This window comes from Crocodylus porosus, unplaced genomic scaffold (assembly GCF_001723895.1).
Source record: "Crocodylus porosus isolate Cpor-Errol unplaced genomic scaffold, CroPor_comp1, whole genome shotgun sequence".
Classification (NCBI taxonomy): domain Eukaryota; kingdom Metazoa; phylum Chordata; order Crocodylia; family Crocodylidae; genus Crocodylus; species Crocodylus porosus.
In genome coordinates this window covers 12,014,340-12,020,331 of record NW_017728921.1, presented here as the reverse complement: position 1 = coordinate 12,020,331, position 5,992 = coordinate 12,014,340, and positions in this window count along the sequence as shown.

Sequence of the window (5,992 nt, the reverse complement as noted above, 5' to 3'; positions counted from 1 at the left end):
TTCCTCGTGCCCCCGGGCTGCTCCCCCTGTGCCCCTTCCCCTCAGCCAGGGCTGCTCCCACCCGTAGATCCACCTGTGTCCCTTGTCTTTGCTTCTGGGCTGCTCCCCCCTCACAGCTCCTCCACCTGTGCCCCTTGCCTTCAGGCCTGGGCAGCTTCCTCCCACCGCACCACCTGTGCCCCCTGTCCTTGTCCCTCCCCCTCACAGCTTCACCTGTGCCCCTTCCTCTCACCTCCCCGCTGCTCCCACCACCTGTGCCCCTTGTCCTCACCCCCGGCTGCTCCCATCCACCATAGTTCCTCCCTCCATCCCTGCAACTCCCTCATGTTGCTGCTGAGCCCTCCCTCCTGACGCCTCTGCTGCCCCTGTCAAGGGCCCTGGCCGCTCCCCGTGTGGTGACCGGCGCATCCCTTCTCTGCTTGGCTGCCTTGGTTTTCTTTTTCTCTTACCTGCTGACACCCGCCTGGGGCAGCCCCTAATCCCATGCCTCCAAGAAGTATGATGAAACAAGAGGGAGACTCTAGGAAGGGCAGCCAGAGAGGCTTTGCCATCAGATGGAGGCACAGTGGGAAGGAAGCGCCAGCCTGTGGGGTGCTCGCCCCAGCAGAGCCATGGGCATCACCTAGATGTGCCCCAGGTCCTGCCTGCTTGCACTCCTGGCCAAGAGAAATCAGACTTGAACTTTGCCAGAGGGGTGTCTCCATTCTGCACTAAGGACCAGAGCTAGTCTGGATCCCAGACACGGAGCACACTCTATATAAAGCTGTAAGTGGGGTCTGTAGTTCCCTGAATTTCTCCTAGTCTTAATGAAATGAAACACCTTAGAACTGGGCCCTTTTGTGTCTGCTTCTGTCACTCCAGGAAGAGCTGCTGGTATTTATTCCCCTAGTCCTCCCTCTCTCCAAGGGCATTGGCATAGAGCCACAACCTTGCTCTATCTTATTTAAACAACAAATGCTAAATAAATGGCTTTAAAGTCACCCTTTTACAAATGCGGCATAGAAATGTCATTTAAATTAAAGCAATTTGAAATCAGGGGCAGAAGTCTTATGGTGCTTAATGCAAATAGTCATTCATGCACCCTACACCTCAGTCACACTTGTATTGGTGTCATCTGTGCCCTAATAAAATCCTATAATCATTTATGTGTCAATTAAACAAGGAAGATAGCTAAATCTATCTACTTCCTTCACTAATTACAGGCTAGCAGAAGTCAGTCAGTTATCTGCTTTGGACATTGCTGGACTCAAGGGCTTAGATGGACTGTTTCTTGCCCATCTGTTGCTTTGAGAGAGTTAATGCTGTAAAATTGGAGTTTCTTCACATTTTAAAGCTTCAGGTATTAAATTGAAGACTGCTGGATGACCATCAATGGAAGACTGGAATTGTGGATGCAGCTAGGTAAGCAATGAGCTGAATAAAGCATTGTTTTGTAAGCACTTGAAGTTACTTTCCCGAAAAGTGTTTTATTTGAACAAAACAAATTATTTTTGCAAGTGTTTTTCTGTCCCTTGTTCTGTTTCAGAGAGTAATTCATATCTTACCCTTACCAAAGAGCATTGTCCTAAGAAATAAATGGGAATTTATATAAATATTGAATTAATAGGGCTGGCTTCAGTCATTCTGTGTTTTATATCCTTCTCAATAATAGATATTTTTAGTTCTTTTTTTTTCAGTTCACTTCTGAAACTTACTAACCGTCAAGGGTGGTAGAGGTTATTCATACAATTCTGCAGTATTTTCTTGTCACCCTAGTCATCTAGAGCCACAACCTGGCTATGTGTTTACTTCCATGAACTTCATACAGCAGCAGTTTATTTGAGTTTGCCTTCTCAGGAAAATTGTGGAGGGCTGTTTTAAAATTAAGTATAAAAATACAAGAGACATAGGAAAGATTTAAAAAAAAAACCATACTTACCTATTGCAATACATTTATCCCAACCATCTTTAAGGAAACCCTTATCTCTGCATGTGTATATTTTTGCTTAAAAGTACAGCATAAGGCTTGACTAACAAAATCAAACTGTCCAGATTTGAGAGGATGCTCCTATTTGAAATGACATCTATGAATCAATTGTGCCTTTTTGCCTCCCAAGTCAATTTCATGTTTTCAATAGAAGGCAAATTTACAGTGATTTTTTTCCCCCCCGCATCAAATGTCTTTTCACACAATGATAGTCATTATATTATAACTCTGGATGAATGATAATAGATCAGAAGGAATGGAAATGGATGGATGTTAAAACAGTCAATTCTATACCATGATCCTAGAAGCTCCAGTGCTGCCTAGTTCATTCATTCAGTTTTGTAATTGTATTAGACACTCCAACAACAAAAAGGCCTTCTTCATTAATCTGGAATTTACTGAAAAGCCTCCCGGATGATGGTTCTTTTGGTGCATAAACAACACTGGGCCAAATTCACTGCTGGCTTAAATGGTTGAAATTCCATCAAATGGAGCTAACATATGAAATCCAAGGAGGAGGCAGAATCAGCAGGGCTCGAAAGATAGCCTTAGCTACTGTCTTTAGTTAGATTGTGGACACACAAATACCTTTGGTGCATCTGCAGCCTAGAGTTGACAAACTGACAAAATTGCCACTGGTTCAATCCAGTCATTGTCTATGAGATAACATCAAAAGTTCATTTGCTCCGATTTTCCATTTTCAGTGGTCACTGCATGTAAAAGTTTGTATGTAAGAGTAGCCACCTGAGTCAGTAAACACTAATCCCTGCAGTGTGACAGAGGAATAACTTCTTTGTAACCCTGGTCCATATCAGGTGACTAGGGCCAAGCTGTAAAGATCAAGTCTCTTACCAGCTGTCTTGTGCATCACACCTTTATTACAAAATTGACACATTTTAATCGCAGGCCTTGTTGCTTCACATTTTAATTTATTATGTCATCCACTTGCTCCCTTTGCCTTTGGTCCTGAGGCTGAAAATTGGACCTCTGCTCAAAGCCTGAGTAACTAGAATGTCAGAGCAGCAGCTACCATAGTAGCAAATAGGATCATCTTTTCTTTTTCTGGCCCTGAATATCTAACTGCACCGCCAATGGAGTACATAAGGGACTCTGGTCTCAAGTTACTGTGATCCTTAGGACAGGAATGGAAGGCATAGGAGGGGAGAAGAGGAGAAACATGGTATTAAGTCAGTTTTGTACCCTTTGTAGCCTATGTCTGGTGAGGACCTACCTAGGCATCATGGTGAATTCCCTAACTTTTTCTTTTTCATGCCTATAAATCTTAATCAGTGTAATGCCATCTAGTAATGGAGCATTCCTTTATGCTATGGGACTGGGAACAGGCATGGCATTACACTTTTCTTTATGTAAAAGGGCCTTGATAAAAATGAAAATTGGGCCCAAATTCTGGAAAGGCCTCAGTCCCTGCAAGCGGTCTGTAGTCTGCTACCAACACTGTAGGATGGAAGCATATGCAGGCGTGTTTGAGATTTTTGTGTTCATTTGTGAGAGGAAGAATTTGGCCTGAAAAGGATAATGTAAATAAACTGAATGCAGAACTGCTTAAAGTAATAAGGAGACAGTAGAGACTTGAATGCATGAAGTACATTTTAAATACCTATTCTATTTACCCTAAAATGATCTGGTCTTCACCTGTTATTATGCTTGCCCTTAATATGAACTGCCTTGATCACTCTCTTTACCATGGTCATTTGCAGTGAAAATACATAATTACTGTCAAAGTACAAGGAATCATTACAAATAATTAGTTGCTTCCAAAATGGCAAGTCAGCCTCATAAATCTTGAATATTTGTCTTTCTTTTGGAGGAAGAATCTGTAATGGCTACACTTTCAAGACTCTCTTAATTGATTGTATTCAAAATTAAATTTGTTTTTACAGATCCAAATCACCCCAATAAATCAGCTTCAGCCCATTTACTTAAAGGGTTCAGATATGTTTTTTGCCCCAAAGAGAAAAGCATCCAGTTACAAGAGGTGAATAAATGGTTAGATATGACCTATTTTTAGTTTGCTAAATATTTCCATATGCTGATGTCAGGGAGATTCTGAATTTTGCTTACTGGGCAAGTGGTAGGAAGGAAAAATATGTCCCATACCATGTTGGCCTAAGGGTTCCCAGCTGCCACACAGTTCACACACATTTTCCTCTGCTCCTGGTCAGGTGTCTAGTCTGCAACACATTCAACTTAGGTGGTCAGGTGACCTGGAGGTGTGTAGCACAGCTATATGTGGGAGGGAGCAGATAACCACATGTGGGCAAACAAAAAAATGGGCAGGGGAAATCCAGGAAGAAGGGGGATTCTCAAATCTTTTGAGATGGTAGCTGGGGTGTCTATTTTTTACCTCTTGCTAAGTGAAGAGGGGGAGATGCTCTTTGTACAAACTTCCTATCTTTGGAGCAGACAGTTTTTCTCCAGATTTTCCTGGGTGGGAGAAAGTGAAGCAAGCAACTGATAATTTCAATAAGACTGAATTCTTAAGGGGTGCTTTTCAACCTCACAGCACTTTACAAACGTAGGCTAAGCTAGCATTGTTATCCTGGTCTTACACACTGGAGAGATGGAGACACAGCAGTAGAACCAAACCTCAGTTCAGTGCTGTATCCACTGAGCAGCGCTGCTGAGATGTGCAGTTATTCCCCCCGCACCTGATGATTCATGAAAGGCCTCCCTCCTTGTCTACCTACTGAACACTTTTTCTCTCCTCCAACTTTTTCCATTAAAGCTCACTTCTTACCTACATCCCCTCTTCAAAGGTTTCTCCACCCCTGTCTCTCCCAAGCTGTTGCCTCCATGTGTTTTGACCTGTCTGACACCTTCTCAGGCATGGTACATGTGAGTAGACGAGTTCCTTCATGGAGGCAGATAGACTTTGAAGGGGCTCTGCAAGGGCCCAGGCTGCATATGTGGATCAGATTTGGGAAGACTGAACCTCTTCAGGATAGATACCACATTTTCCTCCACGTGCTTAAGGTGGCATACATGTTTTCAGTATTAAAAACACAATCAATGGTTAATAGAACATTTTGCTTGGCTAAATTTACTGTTTGACTTGGTTACCTAATCATTAATTTTTTATGCAATCTTTTAGAACTGGCTTTCAACCATCTTCCTAAGCCCACTGGATGCAGGGTGGTGTTGGGATTTTTATGGACAAACGAGAACTATAATTTTCTCATCGACTTTATTAAATTCAGTTTCTGTAGTCAGTGGGAGTTCAGCTTGGGGAAGGACTGCATGATCTGGATACTGGTCCATGAGATCACTGTCCTGTGCACACATCTTCTGTTTACTCAGATCCACACAGTTAAATAAGAGGTTTTCTCTCTCCTTTTTTGTCAAAAAAATCCACCAAAACAAAACAAACTCCAAAACCTTCAATAGAACAGAAAACTCAAACTGCCAAACTGGAGCTATTTCCTCTAAATGTTGTTTTGCACTCTTTTCAGAAATTTGGGTTAAAAAAACAAATAAAAATTAATTTAGAGTGGATATTTTTGGCATTAGGCAAGTTTTAGAGCTCCTCCAACAGAGGCTGGCAGGGAGTGTGAACATAATTTAACATGTGGTCAGCTGCTTATGATAAACAGGTGTTAAAGTCTTTTTCAGTATTTTTCTCTATTACCGTTTGGCTTCTTTAAAGCAACCGTCAGTGAGAGATGGTATCTTACAGTATCTGAAAGTGAGAAGTTTACTAGTAGCTGAGTAACTGACTAATAAGGCCTTCCTTGCACTGGGGATTTCAGTCATCCATGGAACAGCCACGGCACAAACTCCTAAAGTAGATAGGCAAAATCGCCATGATACATAATTTATACCAGGTCAAGTCACCCCTGTTGGAAACCAGAATAAGCTGCACTAGCATTAATCAGGGCTTTTGTCCCCAGGGTACATAAGGCCTTAAACATGTCCACAGAGAATTTCTATGTTCTCTCCTGCTCATACACCTATATTACCAAGATAACTTTTTAAAATGTACAAAAATAACGTGTAGCTTTCTTCATG